General features: G+C 43.6%; 1 long non-coding RNA gene across 1 annotated transcript in view; it reads left to right on the top strand.

The window, feature by feature from the left end:
* The window catches only part of LOC146776480 (uncharacterized), a 32,089-nt gene extending 11,970 nt beyond the window's left edge, over nt 1–20,119 (top strand). The window contains exons 2-3 of the long non-coding RNA XR_014972196.1: nt 18,888–19,033; nt 19,930–20,119. This is a non-coding gene — a long non-coding RNA (uncharacterized LOC146776480). The remainder of the gene's footprint in view (nt 1–18,887; nt 19,034–19,929) is intronic.
* The last annotated feature ends 5,119 nt before the right edge of the window (nt 20,120–25,238 follow it).

Here is a 25,238-nt window from a genome sequence, read left to right on the forward strand (position 1 = left end):
GGTAATACAGAGCATATTACACTGCACACCTATTTATATACTTGCGGATGTACTTGCTTATTTATGTATGTTGCTCAGTACAATGGTTTCATATGAATGCAACTTTAGAGCAATTTGTGTGGATATACAACTTATGGACTGGGGTTAGTCTGTGGAAATATATATATATATATATATATATATATATATATATATATATATATATATATATATATATATATATATATATATATATATATATATATATATATATATATATATATATATATATATATATATATATATATATACATATATATTTATATTTATTCCAGTAACATGACAGACACAATTGTTTCTAGACTTAGATTCACCAATAATTCTTTGGGCGCCCAGCTAAATTGTAAGAAAAACCCCCCACAAAAGGCAGCAAACTTAATGTCAGGTACCACACATTCACAATTTATTTCTTAAGTAGGAGAAATTATTTAAGAAAAAAAAAATCAACAACCCCCTTTTTCGCCTTAGCCTTCCTCCATTACTGGTACAATTCTGACAACATTTCAAAACCCAAACCCACTTCTTCACAATTTTCCTACCATCCAGGCTGTGTCCCTACCCATCCCCATCTCACCCACTGATATGCTATGTTTCTGTTCTCTTCGGTACATGCTTATTTTACTAAGTTCAAATTGTAAACATGCCTTCATGTCACTGTATTCTCATATGTTGGCTTAAGTAAACAATATGTACTGCATGCTGCTCGCCTCTCTGTGCTTTACAAATGCCCCAATAGAATGAGAAATAGATAAAATATATAATGAAAAATACAACTAATCACTATTAGCAATAACACACTTTTACAATGGGTAGGAACAACACCCCACTTTTGTATGTGCGAGAATGACAAAGCAAGTGTACGCAAACCTTTGTTTGTTTCTGCATAGAGAGCGGAATACTTTCTATAAACATGACTTGAACAGTAAGACTATTTCCTATGCATGCTGATAGTTCAAAGATATGTCTGTGTGCAACAGAACATATATGTGATACATAAAGAACCTGCAAAAGGAAATGGTCATTTGATTACAAAGTTTTCATTTGTGCCACTGATGAAGTCTTGTACCATGTCCATGTCCGTAGAACATTTTCTCAAATATCTTGAGGTATTAGGGGCAACACGAAACTATATAACTCTAAAAATACAACCCAAAATCCTTGGACAGCCGCCATGTTTGCCTGTAACAGAGCCCACCTTTACCCTTAATGGCATTATGCCTCTGGATCCTGGCATTCTGATGGCATCAAGAGCAGATAGCCACAGTGGGAAATATGATCATCTGGATTGCACCTATCATTTCACACGTCTTTTCTTTACATACCCGGCAATTTGCAATTTATTTCAAAGCCCATGAGTGTATCTAAATATGCAACATATCACACAATGCAATAGTTGTATTATTATGAATTACTGGTTCATCATAATGGTATAAGAAAACAATTATACCGTTGATACTAACCATTTTGTTTTTCCAGTGATCTTTCTTGTTAATAGTGATATGATTTCTGAAGTAATTTTGCATTTTCCCAGCATTCTCATCAAATGTGCCCTGTGTGAGAAGTTGGCCTGATGTATGATGTCACTAGTTCTAGTGTACACCTTATATCAGTCCAAATACCCTTATGGTGATTGGTTGTAAAGTCAACCTTATAGACCAGCTATCCTAGTGGTAGCATGGACAAGAGCAGTCTTAGGCTAAACTCTGAATGGCATGTGAAGCCAGCTGTGATACCATATATAATCCCTTGAATACCAAATGAAAGGACACCACAACAGATATATATATAAAAAAAGTGTATTTATTCTAGACAAACCCTCAGCACTCTTTATGAGATTAGAGGTACATACAACACAGTCTTATTTATGCATACATTAAGTCACACAGGTAAGTAATACAGTTAGGCCCTAGGGGCCACGCAAACCATATACTAAGTAAGTGGTATAAGGACCACTGTCACGGAAATAGGATAGGCCTAGGCCTAGGGAATCGCTGGGGCTACAGTAGACTACCAGAGGTTAGGAAGTGGGAGGCCCACGGGATTCAGGTGCAGAGTGGAAACACTCACGCGTAATGCGTATAATCGATAGAAATAGTACAGTTTTGAATTAAATAGATTTAGGACACTTCCGGAGTAGCTAGGAAGTCGAGACTGGAAAACTAGACACTAGGATAGTCACTATCCTGATGAGCACCGGAGTACCCAAGTTACCTAGCCCACAGGTTGCGGGTGCATAGGGGTGAAGTTGCGTCGGGTTTCGTCGTCGACTCCTATGGATGCCTGAAGAAAGATGCTGACAGGCAGTCAGTGAAGAGTCCGGTGGATCCCAAGGCCGGGATCAGGAAGAAAGGATACCTGCAAGCAGAAGGGACAGAGTCAAGGTCACTAGCCAGTGACCACGTGGAACCAGGAAGGAACCAGACGATGTCGTGAAGATTTGCAGGTGAAGGTGAAGCTTGTCGCTGCAGCCACGAGGACCATGGAACGTCGAGGACAACCAGGACCAGGAGGCGAGCTGTCCCACGAAGGCTCTTGCTGTCGGCGGCGTCGAAGTTGGACTAGGACTCACCAAGCCTTGGCAAGCGGAACCCACGAAGAACGGAGGACTTGCTTCTGGTGCAGACCAGGAAGGTCTGGGGTGCTTCTTCTTTGCAGAGAAGCGGGAGCCAGTCTGGAGGAGCCAAACCAGCGCTGAAGATTTCAGGGTGCGTTGTCTCAAAGGCCACTAGCCAGCGGGCAAGCAACCGGACAGACGCGGCAAGCAGGAAAATGCAGAAGGGCCCCACGCAGGACTCGTGGAGTGTGGGGGGCTGATCTTCGGTGCAGATGGTGCTTGGGGTTGGGGCTTCTCAATCCCCGGTGCACAACTTCGAGGGTGCCTCAGAAGCTGCGCTTGAAGATACTAGCCACTTTTCCCAGGTAGCCGGTCCCACGTCTCTCGTCGCCTCCACGGATCTCAGCACGGCTGTGGATGTGGATCAGGGTCGGAGAAGTCTGGAAGTCACGGCTCTGGTCGGGCTCTGCTGTCGGTCCCTTGTAGAACTGGAGCAAAGCAAAGGGTAGTCTCTTGATGGTGCCTGTTTGCACAGGGTAGCCACTCCTTGGCCACAAGGGAGATTCTTCAGTCTTCTTCTTTCGTCGAATGTCAAAGGTCCGGAGTTTCTGTTCAAGTTGCAGGTTCAGGATAATCTAAAGTCTTGAGGCCCAACTCCCACTCTTATACTAATCTGGGGGGCTGGGATACCTGCTAGGTCACGCCTTATGGGTGGGACCTGGGAGGGGGGTGGTTACACCCCCTTCCCTTTGTCCAGTTTCGCGCCAGGACTGGGGCTGGAGTGCCCCAGCACCGGTTTGAACTGGGCTATGCATGGGACACCTTGTGTGCCCCAGGCATGTCTCATTCCTTTCAGCCCTCCCTGCCCCAATACACTAAAGTCTGTCTGGGGAGGTGCTAGCACCTCCCCAAGCAGGAAACCTATTGTCCAAGCCTCCCTTGCTGGGATCACTCCCAGCAGCAGGAGGTCAGACTTGTGTCTGTGGCAGCAGCATCCATTTTGTGATGCTGAGGCTTTGGTTAGAGTTAAACAGCAAAGTAGGATTTTAACATGTCTCTCCCTCTAGAAGGGAGGAATAATATCCTAATCACCAGAAATGGTATGGGGGTATTATTCCAAAGTGTTAGACACCTCACACGACATGTTTTGATACAGCCAAACCATAGTTACCATAACCGTTTAAGATTATAAGGCACTTTAAGAGTATATGGTAGGCTATATCATAGAACAGCTATAAGGACATGGTTCCGAAAGCTGCAGACAGGCTCATATCATGCTAGAGCACCATCTCACATGTTACCAAGCACTCTGCCTCCAGGATTGTTAAGGCCTGCCATAGGAGTGGCTGATAGGTACACATGTGTCTATATATAAGGTAGATATATATATACTATATCTAAGCAAGGGGTGATTACACGACCTTGCCCCAGCTGAGTGATCAGCCAGTTGTGTCTGATGGGAAGGCCAGACCAGGGGTGGCATAATACATGCTGCAGCCCCTGGGAGGCCTAGGGTACACCTATGCCCTGGGTACCTAGGGTACACTGTACAGGGTCCAATAAGGTGATCCTTACCAATTGTGTATGCACCTAGGGTACATGGAGTCCATTTTAAGGAGAGAGCAGACAGCCTGAGACCCTGAATGGCAGGATCTCAGGCCAACTAAGTCGAAAAACCAGCTAGACACTAGGCAAAAATTTGGGGGTAACCATAGTCAGATATCCACCTTCCTACACAACCCCCCCCCCCCCAAACGAAAGGAGATAAGGCTGGCCTTGACAAGGTAAGCCTCTATTGCCTAAGTGGCCATATAAGGAAGAACCAGCACTGGCATGGTTACCCCCTGTCTCATGGTCCACTAAGCAATCCCTCATCCTAAAGGTATCATAGGGTCTCCACCATAGGGAATCTCTACCTTGGGTGTGTCTTTGCAAAGTAAAAGGCTGGTGTTGAGATGGAGTACTGAAGTGAGTGTCCTCAAAGTGAGGCCTCAGCTTCCTCCAATCATCCTCCACCATGGATGCCTTTCTTTCTGTAACAGAGTTGCACTGTGCCCTCAGGGTCAGCCTCTGGCTACCTAAAGCTGGAGGCTGGGTCCCTTTTGTGGGCTTACTGGAGGGACAGGTCAGGTTTGGGGCCCTAAGGTCCCATGTTTGCCTGTGCCCAACAGAATCCCTCTGGGGGAGGTCCCTAACTACCTGTAAAGGGGATCCCTCAGGAATGTTTTTACCCATCACCTGGCTAGGGCAACTAACCAGGCAATTCTCATTCTTTTGATGGGGGGGGTTCTTGTGGACAGGGGCCCTCTTGGGGTCCACTGGCCTCCCTGACCTCTGCAGCCCTGGGCTGACTGAGGCAGGGTAGAGAGAGGCAGGCTACCTGCACCAGACTGGGTCCCACCTTGGAAGGGGCCACTGACATCAGAGGCTCTGCCAGGCCAGGCCTGGCTACCTCTGGGGCAGTTCCTTCACAAGGGGTGAGGTCAGATCCCTGAGGAGGCTGACCTTTTCCTAATGTCTGGGGAGAGGGAGACTTTTCTTCCTCCCCACTACTCTCTGTTTGTGTGGAGTGATCCATAGTTTCAGGCTTCACTACACCTATGTCAGTCTGAGTATGGGCTGAGACCATTACAGCCTTGCCAACCTTTTCAGGGAGGCACTCAGTTTGGGTTTGAGCTGTGACTGTCACAGCTCTGCCAATCTCTACAGGGAAGTCTGTCTTTGCCTGGGCTGTGGCTACCACTGCCCTTCCAACCTTTTCAGGGAGGAAATCTACTTGGACAGGGGTTGTGACTGGCACAACCCCACTACCCTTTTTTGAAAGGCCTACCATTTTAGTATGGGTGTCTTGTTCAACTCCAGCCCAAGCTGAGAGTTCTAAGTCATTCCCCAGTAAGCAGTCCACAGGCAAGGTTGGAGACACTGCCACCCTTTTAGGGCCAGTGACACCTCCCCAGCTGAGACATACCTCTGCCATGGGATGACTGTTCTGTTTGCCATCAATGTTAGTTACCTGGTATGAGAAACCAGGCAAAAGCTGCTCAGAGGGAACTAGCCTATGGGCCACCATAGTGATGCTAGCTCCAGTGTCTCTGTAGGCCTCAGCTTTTCTACCATTGATGTAGGGTTCCTCTCTGTACCTACCCAAAGTGTTGGGACAGGCAGTGAAGTTGGCAAACCCCATGCCACCATCACAGACAAGAGTAGCTGCTGTAGGGGAATTGGCTAAGCCAGGGTCCCCCTGTGTTCCCCAAGAAAACCCAACCAAATTTTTGGGGGCACTCCCACCACCTTGGGGATTACTGCTGACAGTAATAGGTGGTGTGACAGGAGTAGTTGGAGGAACAGTTTTGTTTTTAGCCTTTGGGCAACTGCTGTCAGTTTTCTAATGCCCAGGAGTTTTACACTCATGGCAATAAGGCTTTTTAACTGTGGTAGAGGAGGGAGCTTGGGACCCACCACCCTGTGTGGACTTTTGGGGCCCTGAGGAAGATTTCTCTTTTGTTTTATCCCCACCCTTCTCTTGAGGCTTGGTGGTATCTTTCTTTTGGTCACCACCCTGATTTTTAGGCCTAATCCTGGTCCTGACCCATTTATCTGCCCTCTTCCCAATTCTTGGGGAGAGGTCAAATCTGAGTCTACCAGGTGTTGATGGAGAAGCTGGTTCTGACAATTACTAAGGATCTGCTCCCTCATAATCAAGTTGTACAATCCGGTATAGTCCTGCACCTTGCTGCCAGTCAACCATCCTTCCAAAGCCTTAGTGGCACAATCCACAAAATCAGACCAGTCCTGTGTCTGTGTCTTCTGGGTGTCTCTGAACAACAACCTATATTGCTCAGTGGTTAAGCCAAACCCATCTATCAGAGCACTCTTCAGGACTTTGTAATTGTTAGCATCCTCATCACTGACTGTGAGGAGCTTGTCTCTACCTTTGTCAGAAAAGGAGAGCCACAAGATAGCTGCCCACTGACTCTGGGGTACCTGCTGTACTTTGCAGGCCCTCTCCAAAGCAGTCATCCACTTGTGGATGTCATCCCCATTCTGATATGGGGGGACTATCTTGCTTAGGTTTCTATGGTCATAAGACCTATCCCTATCTCTAGGAATGTTGCTGCCACCAGTGGGTTCTAACCCACTTAACTTTTGTTCTCTAGCCAGAGCAAGCTTCTCTTTGGCAAGGGCAAGTTCTTCCCTCTGAATCCTCAGATTAGCTTCCCTCATTCTGGCTTCATGCTCCCTTCTCTCAGGGGAAGTCATTCCCCTGTGAGAGGAAACATTAGAGATGCTAGAGACATGGGAGTGGACAGATTCCCTTGAAGGGGATCTGTCCCTCCTGTTTCTCTGGTTAAGCCCACTTGGGGGTCTGTATGGGGGGATCCCATGCAAACTCCCATGTAAACTTAGGTTAGCCTGGCTAAGTCTTCCTACTTGGCCCTGGCTGTCTACCTCTCCATCTGAAGCCCCATCTGACTCCTCTGTGGTGGGTAGACCCTTATCTATAGCTATGGTCCCATCCTGGGCAGCTCTTTCAGCATCATAGGCCTCCAGAAGCTCCACTAGCTGTTTAAGGGTAGGGTTGGAACCCTGTTTTAATCTCCTGGAGGTACACAGTTGTCTCATCTCCTGGAAAGTGAATGCATCATACCTAGAGGGAACCTGTCTAGGATTCTCCTCTCCTGAGGGAGCATCAGTGTGATCTCCATCCAGGGGCATGATTCTAGTGAGGGTGTGGTGTGTACACCTACCTACACTAGTTGTATCTACTAAACCTCTCTAGTAGTTGTAGTCAGGGTGTGTTACTCCCTTCAACCTACAACCACTAAGTCCAGAAGGACTTAAGTATTATAATCTATGTTATATGTACCTAAACAATATCTGTGTGATCTTTCAATTTAGTATCTCAAGATTACAATGGTATTACAACAGCAAGCTCAGATCCCAACCGCTGCTCACCAATGTGAGAAGTTGGCCTGATGTATGATGTCACTAGTTCTAGTGTACACCTTATATCAGTCCAAATACACTTATGGTGATTGGTTGTAAAGTCAACCTTATAGACCAGCTATCCTAGTGGTAGCATGGACAAGAGCAGTCTTAGGCTAAACTCTGAATGGCATGTGAAGCCAGCTGTGATACCATATATAATCCCTTGAATACCAAATGAAAGGACACCACAACAGATATATATATAAAATAAAGTGTATTTATTCTAGACAAACCCTCAGCACTCCTTATGAGATTAGAGGTAAGTACAACACAGTCTTATTTATGCATACATTAAGTCACACAGGTAAGTAATACAGTTAGGCCCTAGGGGCCACGCAAACCATATACTAAGTAAGTGGTATAAGGACCACTGTCACGGAAATAGGATAGGCCTAGGCCTAGGGAATCGCTGGGGCTACACTAGACTACCAAAGGTTAGGAAGTGGGAGGCCCACGGGATTCAGGTGCAGAGTGGAAACACTCACGCGTAATGCGTATAATCGATAGAAATAGTACAGTTTTGAATTAAATAGATTTAGGACACTTCCGGAGTAGCTAGGAAGTCGAGACTGCAAAACTAGACACTAGGATAGTCACTATCCTGATGAGCACCGGAGTACCCAAGTTACCTAGCCCACAGGCTGCGGGTGCATAGGGGTGAAGTTGCGTCGGGTTTCGTCGTCGACTCCTATGGATGCCTGAAGAAAGATGCTGACAGGCAGTCAGTGAAGAGTGTCCGGTGGATCCCAAGGCCGGGATCAGGAAGAAAGGATACCTGCAAGCAGAAGGGACAGAGTCAAGGTCACTAGCCAGTGACCACGTGGAACCAGGAAGGAACCAGATGATGTCGTGAAGATTTGCAGGTGAAGGTGAAGCTTGTCGCTGCAGCCACGAGGACCAGGGAACGTCGAGGATGACCAGGACCAGGAGGCGAGCTGTCCCACAAAGGCTCTTGCTGTCGGCGGCGTCGAAGTTGGACTAGGACTCACCAAGCCTTGGCAAGCGGAACCCACGAAGAACGGAGGACTTGCTTCTGGTGCAGACCAGGAAGGTCTGGGGTGCTTCTTCTTTGCAGAGAAGTGGGAGCCAGTCTGGAGGAGGCAAACCAGCGCTGAAGATTTCAGGGTGCGTTGTCTCAAAGGCCACTAGCCAGCGGGCAAGCAACCGGACAGACGCGGCAAGCAGGAAAATGCAGAAGGGCCCCACGCAGGACTCGTGGAGTGTGGGGGGCTGATCTTCGGTGCAGATGGTGCTTGGGGTTGGGGCTTCTCAATCCCCGGTGCACAACTTCGAGGGTGCCTCAGAAGCTGCGCTTGAAGATACTAGCCACTTTTCCCAGGTAGCCGGTCCCACGTCTCTCGTCGCCTCCACGGATCTTAGCACGGCTGTGGATGTGGATCAGGGTCGGAGAAGTCTGGAAGTCAAGGCTCTGGTCGGGCTCTGCAGTCGGTCCCTCGTAGCACTGGAGCAAAGCAAAGGGTAGTCTCTTGATGGTGCCTGTTTGCACAGGGTAGCCACTCCTTGGCCACAAGGGAGATTCTTCAGTCTTCTTCTTTCGTCGAATGTCAAAGGTCCAGAGTTTCTGTTCAAGTTGCAGGTTCAGGATAATCTAAAGTCTTGAGGCCCAACTCCCACTCTTATACTAATCTGGGGGGCTGGGATACCTGCTAGGTCACGCCTTATGGGTGGGACCTGGGAGGGGGGTGGTTACACCCCCTTCCCTTTGTCCAGTTTCGCGCCAGGACTGGGGCTGGAGTGCCCCAGCACCGGTTTGAACTGGGCTATGCATGGGACACCTTGTGTGCCCCAGGCATGTCTCATTCCTTTCAGCCCTCCCTGCCCCAATACACTAAAGTCTGTCTGGGGAGGTGCTAGCACCTCCCCAAGCAGGAAACCTATTGTCTAAGCCTCCCTTGCCGGGATAACTCCCAGCAGCAGGAGGTCAGACTTGTGTCTGTGGCAGCAGCATCCATTTTGTGATGCTGAGGCTTTGGTTAGAGTTAAACAGCAAAGTAGGATTTTAACATGTCTCTCCCTCTAGAAGGGAGGAATAATATCCTCATCACCAGAAATGGTATGGGGGTATTATTCCAAAGTGTTAGACACCTTACACAACATGTTTTGATACAGCCAAACCATAGTTACCATAACCGTTTAAGATTATAAGGCACTTTAAGAGTATATGGTAGGCTATATCATAGAACAGCTATAAGGACATGGTTCCGAAAGCTGCAGACAGGCTCAGCTCATGCTAGAGCACCATCTCACATGTTACCAAGCACTCTGCCTCCAGGATTGTTAAGGCCTGCCATAGGAGTGGCTGATAGGTACACATGTGTCTATATATAAGGTAGATATAGATATACTATATCTAACCAAGGGGTGATTACACGACCTTGCCCCAGCTGAGTGATCAGCCAGTTGTGTCTGATGGGAAGGCCAGACCAGGGGTGGCATAATACATGCTGCAGCCCCTGGGAGGCCTAGGGTACACCTATGCCCTGGGTACCTAGGGTACACTGTACAGGGTCCAATAAGGTGATCCTTACCAATTGTGTATGCACCTAGGGTACATGGAGTCCATTTTAAGGAGAGAGCAGACAGCCTGAGACCCTGAATGGCAGGATCTCAGGCCAACTAAGTCGAAAAACCAGCTAGACACTAGGCAAAAATTTGGGGGTAACCATAGTCAGATATCCACCTTCCTACACCCTGTATAGCCTCATCATCTTTGTCTCACTAGGGGCGCCTGGAGCTTGCTTACCCTCCTAACAATTAGGGGCCTATTAGGATGGCGGGCGGACCTGAGCGGGAACGGGACTGCCCGCTTGCCATGCGGCGGTCCCGCACCACTTATTATGATGTGACCGCCACCGCGGCGGTCGCATCTGGCATTTTATCATTGTGACGGGTGCTGCTGGCAGCAGCACCCACCGCAATGGTAAAATGCCTTGTTGTGCATTTCCATTCACAACGTGGCAGGCACCGCGCGGTGCCTGACACCTTGTGCATGGACATGTCGGGGGGTATCATAGGTACCCCCCAAGTGCACCTCCACGGGGGCCCGCAACGGGCCCCCAAAGCAAATCCCTGCCAGCCTTTCCATGACGGCATCGCTGCCATGGAAAGGCCTTAAAATCTCTACATCCTAATATGGCTGGCGGTGCCTGCTAAGCACCGCCACCATATATTAGCCCCTGCTCTGCCCGGCCGGCAATCGTAACGATTGCTGACCAGCGGAAAAGAGGCGGACAGGCTTTCCGTCTGCCGCGATACCCACCACCATAATAATATGGCGGTGGGTAATTCACGTTACGATGACGTAACGGTCGTGTTTGTTACGCCATTGTAATGGGCCCCATAGTTTGGCTGAATTACATTTTATTATGTAGCAGCCTTAATATAACTTTAGCCATTAAAACATATTCATAGGGGGCACTGAAAGTTAATTAGTGACTTTGATTGATTAATGGCAATTGGATACTAGGGGTGGGACTCTGGTGACGTAATAAGCCAGAAAAGGGAATGATTTGTGAATGTCATCACTTGAAATGTAACAATAGAAGCAAAATATAATTTTCTCATATTATGTTTATATTACATTATGTTTCAATTCCACTGAGTGATTAAAGGGCAAGGAGTCCTGGACACAAAAGCAAAAGTTTTTCATACAACGCAATGCTTCAGTTTCACTGGGATCCGATTCCATAGCAGGGAATCCCGGACACCAGATCGTATGTTACATCAGAAATGTATGTTTAGAGAATGTGCTATCAAATAATTTAGGCCCTCAAGTGTTATTGACGTGGAAGGAGTGCATGCTTTAAACAACAAAAGTAATGATAAGACCAATCCCAGAAAGGGTTTTTTATGGGATGCAGGAAATTTTAACTGTGATTGTTTTGCCTGCTTGAAACTAGTGTATATAAAATATTAGTCAGTGGTAGTAGCAATAGTGCGGTTCTGTTGTAATCTTCACTTCCATTATAGGAGTAAACATTGATAGCTTACAGCTGTGAACCACCCATGAAAACTTTTCTGAAAAAGATATACATGACCTAAAAATATTGTCCAAAGTTAAGGGTTGAGGTAAAAAAGTGATGAGGTAAAAGAGTAGGGTGACCAGATTTTGGGAGCCAAAAACCGGGACAGGCCAGAAATAAAAGTAGGACTAAAGTCTTTAATCTTACATCTATATCTACCCCATGGATACTTGCAAAGATTTCCCCAGGGGCTAAAAGTATGGTGTGTGGCATGACTGAGGGCCACATTGTTACCAGCAAGGTGTGGGTTGGGTGGGTAACATGGACGTAAAGTGAAACAAAGCATCTTCATGGGTGGACAACAAAACTGAGGTTTCATGTGGCTTCTATCTGCCACCCACACTCTTACCTCATGTGCCAAGAATTAAATACAAATGATTAACTTTTGATGTAAAACATAATAAGAAAATAGATACTCATCTAGTGGCTCAATTGTACAATGTGAAACTAGAAATTCTGTTTATCAATTCCGGCTTCCCCACTTTACCAAATCGTGCGATCATAAGGCAATTATTTTATTTCACTTTGCCTGTTTTTTCTTCATTACCACATAAGAGAGCACTTTGAGTTGAGGATGTGTGCGGTACAAAACCATCTCTTCTGGTTCGTTTAATAAACTATATTGTTGCTTCAATTATAATAAGAAACTAAACAACGCAGAGGGTGCACCTAACAAATGACACATCTTGGTTTAGTAAAGGCATTGTTGTCAGAAGGGGAGTCATGAATGTTTCTAAGTTCATGTTTGAAAATTATTGCTTATAATAAATGCCTTTCAAAGCAGTGATATAATCTGATATACTAAGGTGAAACACTACTGCATGTTAATGACATTTTTACATGTTTAGTGCAAGATGACTGTAAAATTAAAGGTATTCCTGAAGATAAGTTGTGCAGGACACCCTTTTTGCTTCTTTTCCTATACTTTATTCAATGTGCAAATAAATGCTTGTCCAGCTTTCTGAATGTTCGTACTCTGGCAAGTAAACAGCTGCCAAATGCTGCTGTTCACTAGGGGGCCACATTTAAAGGTCAGGAGTCTTCGATGTGGCCCCCTGGGCCGTACTTTGAGGATCCCTAACCTAGCCTGTACGGCTTTTTGCGCAACAATGAAAATATATTTATATATATCTATGTTTATTGCACTAGCACTTTAAAAATGGGGGAGTGTTGTCAGCGCGTCATGTGATCAAGGTCCTGGGGGACCGAAACGCGTCATGGCGGCATAGCGCATCAAGCAAAAATAAAACAAATTGCACTAAATAAGAGGTGTCCGTTCCTGTTTTCGGATTCGTGTCTCACCTGAATCCAATGGAAAAAAGGTTGAATGGAATATATCTATATATATATAGATATATATATATATATATATGTTGCAACAAAATGACAAAGCTATGGGGGCACACACAGCAGCAGCTCGTACCACCATCCGGTTATTTTATAAGCTAACTTGCTTCTCTATTCAGGATTTGCGCTTCCGACCTGACGCGTTTCAAGGTAAACACCTCTTTATCAAAGGTCATGTTAGCACTCACAGGAAGTTTCGTGAACATTGATTTCAAGCATGCTCTTTATTAAAATACTGCCCCAAGTGGGCTACGCTGAGTGCATGAGTGTCTATTGCATGCTGGGTACTGTAGTCCCATACAGAGCACTTTAATCTTCCTTAAGTAGGTCCGTGAGTGCAACTATAGTTTTAAAAGCATTTTCTAATGTCCACAATATATCCCAAACATTCCGCAAGTTACAATCACCTTGAGTTGCTGTGCTGCAATATAGGGAAGAACAGTTCCAATCCACAGCCTCCTTCAGTACTAACAGGAGGGTGCTACCCCCCACGGTCAAGGCCAACCTTGAATGAATATGTTCCAACAAAATGCCAAAGCTTTGGGGGCGCACACACTTTGAGTTGCTGTGCTGCAATATAGGGAGGAACAGTTCCAATCCGCAGCCTCCTTCAGTAGTCGCAGGATGGTTCTACCCCCCACGGTCAAGGCCAACCGTGAATGAATATGTTCCAACAAAATGCTAAAGCTTTGGGGGCGCACACAGCAGCAGCTCATACCATCCGGTTATTTTATATCTGAGATTGCATAGACTCTAACTGCTGTGCTTTTGTAATCAATAATTATATTTAATTAAGCCCTGAACGGGCAATGCTTGATGGTTCTTACATGATGACATTCCTAAAAGTACCTGCTCCAATTCTGAAATATACAAGGGTTACAACTTTTTCATTGTATCATACAAATCCTGTGATTGTCTACTGTAACGTGCGCGTCCCTTTCTCCCAATCTAATATTACACACAAATCAGAAAAAACCTTCTACAGTAAAAGTAATTGTTTGTGGGAAGTGAGACAAGTGGAATTATAGTTGTGTTCATTAACCTATTTGGACCCACATTTCCTCCTTACTGTTTAGCCCATGTGTGGTAGGGTCCTCAACTCTATAATATATTTAGATTCTAGTTGATGTAAAATCCTCAACCTATCCCCTCCTTTTTCGGGAATAGGTACTTGATCAATGCAATAAAAACGTAAGAGATTGCTGTTGCTCTTGTGGAGGGACGCAAAATGTCTTACAACTGGATAACTGTTGTCTTGGTTGGTAATTGCTTGCAGGTATTAAAGTTGAGCAACTTGGTTATGGGTTTTCTGGTATCTCTGCCCGGGGCTGGGTAGTCCTTGATTTTAACAGTTCTTCTGCATGCTTTGCATTTCATACAAGGGGAAAAAAAACATTACTTTTGGTTTCTCTATGGTTTTACTCGGGAAATGACTATGTAAAACTTTCCCTAAAAAGTATCAAGGTAGGTTCTGGTTGTCCTGGAAAGGTTAGGGGTGATCTATGCAGTGGGGACTGAAAATTTGGGGCATGAAATAAGGGTGCGTTGTAATGTTAATTCCTATAGGAAACTTTAGCCACACCTACAGCCCAAACTGCTGAACTGATTTACACCAAATGTGGCAGACAGTTAGATGTTGGTTCAAGGAAGTGTGCTTTGTCTATTTGGTGTAGAATTGTTCAGTACTTTTTGGGAAATGTATGCCACAAATTATAGTGATATTTCTGGCTGTGGATATTTCACCAAGGGATTTTGTTTGGAAAGGTTAGGTTGTTTTGTAGATTATGGAAAATTAATTTTTAAATGAGTTCAAAGCTGATACTCAACCACATATTATTTAGCTGAAATAATCAAAGATATACAACACACACGGGGTATCTTTTTCGTGAAAAAATCACTGATTTTTTTAGATAAACAATCAATAAAAAGGAGTACAAATAAACAATTGAATGTGCAGTGTAACATGAAAAGAGAAAGAATTGAATGTTATCCACAGTTCATGAAACAAAATATCCAATCCAATAAAGAACACAGAGATCTATCTCATATTAGGAGAGCAATCAACTGTACATAGATGTTGTGGAAATGGATAATGTAGTCTTTCTCTTTTCATGTTACACTGCACATTCAATTGTTTATTTGTACTCCTTTTTATTGATTGTTTATATAAAAAAATCAGTGATTTTTTCACGAAAAAGATACCCCGTGTGTGTTGTATATCTTTGATTATTTCAGCTAAATAATATGTGGTTGAGTATCAGCTTTGAACTCATTTAAAAATTAATTTTCCATAATCTACAAAACAACCTAACCTTTCCAAACAAAATCCCTTGTTGGCACACTACTTTTTCAATCAAATCTGCCCAAGCCCTCAAGGGTTTATTGGGTGTTTCCCTAAGGCTATATTGTGGATATTTCACGACAATTCTGTGCGGGAATGCTCTGATAGGCTGGACGGAACCTGAAAAGAAAGTTGCGGCCACCATTTTATTGATCGGGAACAGTTATCGGGGCTGAAAATTTATGAAAAAGTTAACTTAAGGGATCAGAGTGGAGATGCTCTGACCCCATGTTTGAGAAAAGGGGGTGTTAGTTTGGGGTGGGCGGAATTTGCGTAGTCGCGCTAAGCAAAGCTCCGCGAAACAGTAAAAAATCTCCGCGACCACGCAGAAATTCCGCGAACACATGGAATTGCTTTTTCCGCCCGTTTGCAATGCTTTTTTCCTGTTCGCGAACGCTGTTTGCGTGCTCGGGGTGGGGGGAATATATCACGAACACGCATTTTGAAAGCGCGAACAAGCAAAAAGTCCACGAAGCCGCGGATTGCGGAATTTTTGGCAATTCCGCGTTTTCAGTGGAACGCGAAAAATTACACACATTCCACGAGCGGAATGGAATTTACCGCCCAGGCCTAGTGATAGTGACACAAGTTATGTGTCCAAAATTGATTATTTTAATCAAACACCATATTTGTGATGACAACATAACTGCCAGCATGACCCCCGTGTTACATTGCATGGTCGTGGCTACTACCGAAGTCATCACGAATATTGGTGGTGAATATAAAAGAAGTATATATTTTAATTTGTACACACTAGCCGGTGACTGTCACACACATTTGTAGCTACTCATATATTCACTCATACACTTATACACCCATTCACCTACCCACTCACACACTTATATATCCAGTAACATACCCACTTATATAATGATGTACCTACTGTCATATGCATTCAGGTACTCATGCACACACTTACAGATTCACTTGGAGAGTGATGCACCCATGTACAGACCCACTCAGACACTCATACACCCACTTCCAGATCCAGTGTGAGACTTTTGCTTCCACTGACACACCCACTGATAGTAAAACCCACTCAGACACTTATGCACCAACTAATAGATCCAGTCGCAGGCTGATGTACCCATTCACATAAGCAGTCAGAGACTCCTACACCCACTAAACAGACCTATTCAGACACTCATGGACCCACTCAAACACCTACTCAGACATTCACACTCCCAGTCAAAGACTCACTCAGACATCCTTGTATTGACTCACAGACACACCGAGAGACTCATGGTTCCACTCTGAGACCCACTGAGAAATTGATGGACCCAGTAACAGATCCAGTCTGACAATCACATACTGACTCACAGTCACTAAGAGACTTATACTTCCACTCATACATTCACTGATAGAGAGATGCACTCAGAGACTTATGCAGCCAGTGACACACTTACTGAAAGACTCATGAGTCTACTCTGATATCCGACTTATATATGCAGTGACAGACCCATTCAGAGACTTATGCATGCACTTACATAGCAGAGTGAATCATTAATGCAGAATGGTATAGAGATAGTGAGATAGTGATAAATGTTTTTATAGAGTTAATTAGATAGTGATTTATCCAGTGTGATGGTTAGAATTAGTAAGATGGTTATAATTTATGAATGTAGTGGTGGCTATTGAATTGCTGCTTTTGCTTTGCATTTTCATAACGTATCCGCAATGATCGCAGGCTCAAACGTCATCACAATCTCCGGCATCACCGCGGAAACAGAAAGTAGGTTTTAGAGATGGTTTCTATAGAAACTCTTTAGAAAAACATGACTATGGAGAATACTGTAAGAAACCCCTAGTGTGTAAAATACTGTAATATGTGTGGATAAATGTGTTTTAGACTTTATGGAAAAGGCACAATAATCACAGTTAACGACGTCATCGCGACATCCCAATTAACCTCAAAAATGGAAAATAGGTCTGAAAGATGGTTTTTAAACATGCTTTAAAAGATGTATGTATATAGCAATATGTGTAGTGCAATGTTGAGAAAGGATTTTTTTACATATTATTTTTGGATGTGTTGGTGGCCATTGAATGTCTGCTTTTGTTTTCTATTTTTGCAATTTATTTGTGACGATCGCGACACCGTCACGAAGATTGTCAAAACTAAAAAAAAAACCTTTAGAAAAAAACTTCACAATATTTCGGGTACTAGGGTGGCTCTGACAAGAGCCATTGTGTTGGTTGTGTGTATATGGCTGCTACACTTAAGACCAGATGCAGAGTTTCAGGTTACTTAGAAACACCCTTTTTACCTTCATCTGTATAGTGCACTCCATCATTTCTATAATTTACATGCATGTCCAAACGCAGAATGTTTTTATAGATACAGCCCATGCGATGGTCTCGGAGGAATGCAGAAACAGTTTTATTAACATGTTTCCTGGCTTTGTCAATCTGTGGACAGAATTGTTTTGACCATTTCCATTTCCATCTATGGCATATATTAGAATACACCAAGACAGTATGAGGGAAAAGCGACATCAGTTCTGAAAAGGTTTCTCTTTTATTTGGAATTCTAGCCCTACCCCAGTCAATATGCCTAAGTCATTGCCACCACAGCACACAATCATGAGGTGAGGAGCTCAGGAATCCACAATTTATTTAACCAAAGCCAGCAACTGATGAAACTTCAACCCTCTTTGCCAAACCTAGTAATCAAGCTTGTGGTGGTAAGATGATTAGTTTTGTATTATAGAGGTAGTCTCCCTTGTGGAAAAACCAATAAGGTTTTTAAAAGAACCCTGACCCATCAACCTAGTTGGTGGCCTGCTTCATCAATGGGTTCCCTTCCTAGGGCGCCGAGTGCCTCCTAGGTAAACACCTGATTACAGCACAGTGGGTTTGGTTTTGAAGTGAGGAGGTGAGGTGAGTGAGTGAAAACCTTAAAACTACCTCCAGGATACCAGTACAATTGGTGTTAATCAAATTTTATTTATAGGGTTCCTGGAGCAGGATTAAAAATTAATGATGGACGTGGAAGAGAAGTGACGGTCTCTCACATCCTAAAAGGGTGAAGTTGTCTGCATGATTCAGCCAGCTCCATCTATTTCTTTTGGCTTTCTTCAGGACCCTATTAATTTGAGGAGCTAGCCTGCTGTATTTCTTTGAAAACTCTCAGCATCATAGAACATAACCAGCCAGCACGCTTCCGAGGTATGTTGGCTAGGGTAAAAATTGAATATATACTTTTACTACGTGGTTTTTACACTGCAATACCATCACAACGCGGTCGTTACATCAACCGCATTGTTAACCATGCAGTGCCATTACAACCAAGTCGTTACAACGATGGCGTGTTGGAATTAGGAATAGTATGATATACTATTCCAACTCCAGTGTGTGCAACACTAGGCAAGGTGTTGTAATAGTAAATCATACTATTCCTTAGTCTAGAGTGCCATCTAGCGCAAGTTGTTGTAACGACTTGTGTTGTAATGGCACTGCCTGGTAACAACACGGTCGATGTAACAACCGCGTTGTGATGGTATTGCCATGTAAAAACTGCATAGTAAAGATTGTTTCCCATAACAATTTAAAGATACTTGTTTTGTTTCTACAGAACAACATCTACATAACGACACACCATTAGAATGCTTACAAAAGCTCGGAGGACAAAGTAACAGAAGCAACTACAGTATCTCTGCAGAAATGAGTTACAAAAGGAGCAAAATGCAGAAAAAGTTATGAAAGAAAAAAGAGCTACTGGTAAGAGGACAAAGTCACTTCTTAAAAATATATGTGGACATTTGCGAAGATTACAAAATAAAGAAAATACAATTATGACTATGAGAAACAATAAGAGTGGACACTGTACATGCACTTATTCAATTACCCAGACAGTACCCTTGCACTAATGCACTCACTCAGGCACTACTCATGCACTCTTCCATTCACTCGGGTAATACTCCTGTACTCATCCATTCACTGATACACTACCCATGCACTCATCCAATCACCATGCACTACCCATAATCTCATCCTCACTCAGGCAGTATCCATGCACTTCTCAAATCACCCGGGCAGTATCCTTGCACTCATTCATTCACTCAGGGAGTATTCATGTACTCATCCATTCACTAAGGCATTAAGTATGTACTCATCCATTCACTCAGGCACTACTCATGCACTAATACATTCACCCATGCACCACCCATACACTCATCCATTCACTCGAGCACTACTCATGCACTCATCCAATCACCTACTCACTAGTCATACATTCATGCATTCACTCAGGCACTACTCATGCAGTGATCCATTCACTCAGGCACTACCCATGCACTCATCCATTCACTAAGGCACTACTCTTACACTCATTCAATCACCCAGGCACTACTCAGACATTCATCGAATCAACCAGGTACCACCCATGCACTCATCTATTCACTCAAGCACTACCCATGCACTCATTCCATTACCCATGTACCACTCTTGCATTCGCTCATTCTTCAATACGCCACCCATCCAGTCATTCACTATTTCAAATAATATAGAGATACCTATACACTCATTCAGTTTTTTTTTATAACTGAAAAATGTTTTTTTGGGGAGTTTTATTTTGGTGATATTTCAACTTATTAATTTTGTTTTCTTTTTTGAAGCATAAATTTACTGCCACTGGCAGTAGAAAAACTTGAAGAAGCTCTCTAAAACATGAGAATACTGCAAGGACCCAAGTACAAAATCAACATTTTTGAGTCTTGCAACTGTTGCGGAAAGGTGTTATGCTCTGCTCACCAGTACTAACCACAGCTCCACAGTCCATATAAGTAGCCACCCGGCTACTTTCAGGTGCGATTTCTTGAGGGTGTTGTTGAACTCTAGAAGGTACTCTTTGTCCAGGGGTTGTTGCACATACTAAAGATGTAGATGGACGTTCAGCCTCTTGTTGTCTCTTTGCAGCTTTCAATCGGTTGTTGTGGAAAGTTTTCAGAGGGTAGAGTATTGAAGTTGTTCCACAAGAGTATTTTTTAACTTCTTATCACAAATTGTGCATTGCACAATTTTTGCCTCAGTTTTCGATTCTCCAGAAGGAATTGCAAAGAACTCTCATGCGATGCTGCTTTTCTTTCTGTGGAGGCCACTCATCTTCAGACTCTTCAGAATCCACTTCCTGGACTTCCTGGACTTCCTGTTGTTCGTGGTCTTCCACCTGTTGTTGTTCTGTTGTCTAAGTTGCCATTCGTTTAATAAAGTTGTCAAAATTACACCAGAAAATTGCAGACACCTTGTCTCACTGAAGGGCTCTCAGAGAATAAACCAGAAAGGTATATGGGTGTATTCTTCCCAATGTTATAGTTGAAAAGTGTAGCATCCCATCATATTTCTTTGTTTCCCGGTCACATGATCATCTTGATGATCAGCATCATCCTGAAGACCGGAAATTGAACACAATAATATTTCATTTAAAATAAGTAGTCAAACATAAAGGTTAATCGACTGATATTAAACCCCAAATGTAGATTATACAATGTAATATGTATAATTATGTGTTATGGACTTCACCACAAAACTTGTTCTTCGAGGTTACCGAAGTCATTGTGACTTCCGGCGTCGCTGCGATCATGCAAAACACCAAGTAAAAGGCATTTAATTGAAAAATTCTAATAAAAGTTAAAGAGTACACTAATAAACTTGTTTCAAATAATAATTAAAATATGTGTAAGTGTGTGTTTCTAAGTTTTAAATAATCATGCACACTTCTTGACTACAGATAGTGCTGTGGTCTCTGGATTCACCGCGAATATATAAAACACCACTTCAAAGTGGTTTTTTTTCATTAAAGCATCAAACAAACTCAAATTTAAACTCTACAGTAATGAACAACTAGTGTATGATATTAAGTAAACTCTGTCTATGTATATGTTTAATACGTTTTCAATAATATGCGACTTTTGCATTGCCACCGCGGTTTTCGTGATGTCTTTGTGCATATAAAAAATTAAAGGACAAAAAACACATATTACGCCACTAAAGAAAATACAAGGTTATAAAAATACATGTTAAAGACCCACTATAGATAGAAAAAAATAAACTAAAAAACTTAAAATACTATAAAAAACTCATAAGTTACAGTAATGTTGTAGTTAGGGACAGAATTTAAAACACCTTAGAAATTAACATAAAACATCAAAAGTTATATGGATGTTATAGTTAGGAATTACTATTTAAAAAAATGAAAAAATCACTAAAAAATAAAGTTTGTTGAGTCGTTATAATTGTAAAATATTATTTAAAAAACCTTAGAAAGTCACTGAAAAAAAAACAAAGGCTACAGGGACATTATAGTTAGTAATTAGCATTTAAAAAATTTAGAAATTCACTGACGAAACCAAAGGTTACAGGGATGTTATAGTTAGGAAATGGAATTAAAAAAACATAGAAATTCAGTCAAAAACCAAAGGTTGGAGAGACGTTATAGTTAGGCTTAGGTTTCACTCATACAAAACCATAGAAATTCAGCACTTATAGTTAGCTCAGCTAACTAAAACTCACGCCCCCGCAATGCACCGCTCATGACCTCACATATTACATCACTCATGATACGGTTAGTGACATCACTGATGACATCACTGATGACTTCTCAAATGACATGGCTGTCGATCATGTCAAATGAGGCTTTGGGGATGAATTTTGACCTAATTTTGAACTGACCTTCTGCGCTTTTCTGGATAATATCAATTTTTTCTAAAAACTGTAGACCACATTCTGCTGAGTCATCTGAAAATGTTGCTGGAAAACCGTGTAGTAAATGTAGGGTTCTTAAAGCTGCTAATTTATTCCCTATTAAAATATATGTTGGTTCTTGAGGATCACCTTAACTGTTCCCTGAAATAGCTTTTTCAATGAAGTTTTCTACTGTATTGATCACATGCCTATTTCAGAGAGAGGAGGGGGTAGGGTGAGTATTTTACTCCAATTGGAATCTATATATATTATAGAGTTGAGGACCCTTACCCCACACAGTCTGAACAGTGAAGAAGAAATGTGGGTTCATATAAGTTAACATATATATGCAACTTCTTGAAAGACAAAGGGGCAGATCTATGTTGGAGTTGCGCCACTTTTACGCCGCCGTTGCGTCACTTTTGTGACGCAGCGGCGGCGTAAACCCTGCGCTACGTTGTGCCCTATTTACATCGTGACGCATCTATGGAGATGCGTCACGGTGTAAAGCCCTGCGCCACATGAAACCTGCGTCAGGTTTCATGTGAGCGTTTCCACGCAGGGGGGGGGGGGCGTTCCGTTGCAGGAAACCCCTGAAAAGTGACTCAGTGAAATCTATAAGATAAGAATCACTTTCCCAACGCTGATGCGTCAAAACCCTGCGCCTGCTTGAAGCAGGCGTAAGGCTTGATGCACCATGTTAGGTATGGGGTAGGTTGGAACAGTGCTGAAGTTGTGTCGCGCTTGCGACACAACTTCAGCACTGTGCCAACCTTACGCCGGAAGATACGTCAAGCATCTGCTTGTCCTTGCGCCACGATGCACCGCATTGTAAATGCGGCGCATCTGCGGTGGCGCAAGGGCAAACTTGCATGACGCATCTTCCCTGGCGCATCCATGCTGATTTGCAGGGATGCGCCAGGGAACATAAATCTGCCCCAAAATCTTCAATATTGAGCTCTCACTTGACATCAACCTTAACCCCTCATGCACTAACCCACCCCCAGAAACCAAAGGCAACACATGCAAACACCCCACAAAATCCTGGAAATCCTTCAACCCCATACCTGAAAACGAGATTCTCAAACTGATCGCCACCTCCAAACCCGCATCTCACCCACCCAACTGACTAAAAATCTGCAACTCTCCATAGCTCCATTCTGGTGCAAGATCATTAACAGCTCCTTGAGTTCCGGCGTCACTCTTCAAAGTCGGCCAAGTCACACCTCTCCTGAAAAAACCTGGCCTTGACACCAATGATTTGAACAACTTCAGACCCGTTTCCAACCTCCCCTCCTTGCAAAAATCCTTGAAAAATACGTTCTTTGACAACTAACTCAGCACATTGACATCCACAACCTACTAGATCCCCACCAATCGGGATTCCAAAAAGGCTAAAGCATTGAGACCACGATCCTAAACATCGTGGATGACATGCACAAATCCCTAGATACCAACAAATGCTGCCTACTCATCCTCCTGGACTTATCGGCAGCCTTTGATACGGTGGATCATAATCTACTCATCAAGGCTTTGCAAGACAGAGTAGGAGCTGAAGAGGTGGTCCTAAAATGGTTCTCCTCCTTCTTACAAAAACGCTCCCAATAAAACAACTCAAAACCTTCACATCCGACTCACACCCTGTCAACAGAGGTATCCCACAAGGATCAGTGCTCTCCCCTCAAGTGTTCAACATTTATATGGAGCCCATCACCGCCATTCTTAAAAAAGCCAACATCACCTTCCACCTATATGTAGACAACACCCAGATCTATCTGGAAACCTCCTCTTTTGAAGATATTCAGAGATTAAACAATACTCTCAAAGAAGTCCAGCATTGGCTAGCCATAAACCACCGCAAACTCAACCAAGACAAAACCGAATTACTCCTCATCTCCAACAAAGAAGAAAATCCCCAAACCATGGAATGGATCAAAGCAATTGATGCTCTCAACGGTAAGCTCACTCCGGCCAACTCCATAAAATCATTAGGAATCACCCTAGACCCTAAACTGGACATGGACAGACACATCAAAAACTCCGCGAAGAGTGCCTTCCTCAATCTGAAGCTTCTCAACAAAATAAAACCCTTCATCCAACCCAAAGACCTCAAACAAGCCACCCAATCCCTGGTGATATCCAGACTCGACTATGGAAATGCTATCCTCACTGGTACAGCGAAATCCCACTCAAAACTACTCTAAACGTAGAAGCCAGAATGGTCACTGGAGTCAGGAAATTTGAGCTCATTGCACCTGCACTCAAATAACTAAAATGGCTCCCAGTAGAGATGGGTGCCAGCTTCATAACTGCCTGCCTCGTGCACAAAGCCCTCCACATAGGGAAACCGGAATACCTGGCTTCCAAACTCAAAAAGGCCGGCCAGACAAGGAACCTCGGGAGCTCCAGCTCCCTACTGCTCATCCCTATGAAAACACGCAAACAAAAAACTGCAGCACGATCCTTCGCTGGAAATGCACCCAAAATCTGCAACTCCATCCCAGCTCACATTAGGACTATCCCGTCCTTTGTAAAATTAAAAAAACTCCTAAAAGACGTCTTCCTCAACCGTGCCTTCCCGAACAGTTAACCCTCACTGTTGGGCACTTGCCGACTTTCTGCAGCACCATGCCACATTGTCACCATCAACTACCTCCTCCAAGTGCCACTACACCCTCCCTGATACCCTCCTCCCTGTAAATGGTCCCGCTCAAGACAGGGTGCAAGGCTCCCAGGACTGCCTTACCTCCTTTGTCGCACCACACGCCGGGACTTTAAGAACCAATATGTATACCTATGCCTTATTTTGGTACTCCTGCATTATAATCTGTTGTAAAGCACTTCAATACCCTCGGGCCTGGCCAGCGCTATATAAAACTCCTAAAATAAAAATCGTGACCAGTTAGGGTAGCACACTTAGTTTATTTTTCTTCATTTTTACTTATCATTGGGGCTGTGTTTGAATTCTTAGGATGTTATTTTCCGTTATCTAATGATGCTTGAGAAAAGATAGGAAGCATATGCACCTTATATGAGGTTTTCACTAGATTTGTACTGTACATTGAAATAGATCTATATGATGTTTACAATCTCTGTAGGCATCATCATGAATTCCTTCACGCAAGAGTTATTAAGCACCGCTTATACAGGGCTTAATCAAATAGAATTTTCTACAAAAAGTGCAACATAGTCAGAGGTATTGGGATACTCAATACTTTGAATATTAATGTTGTCAATTCCTTTG

Source organism: Triturus cristatus, chromosome 12, assembly GCF_964204655.1.
Source record: "Triturus cristatus chromosome 12, aTriCri1.1, whole genome shotgun sequence".
Taxonomy (NCBI): domain Eukaryota; kingdom Metazoa; phylum Chordata; class Amphibia; order Caudata; family Salamandridae; genus Triturus; species Triturus cristatus.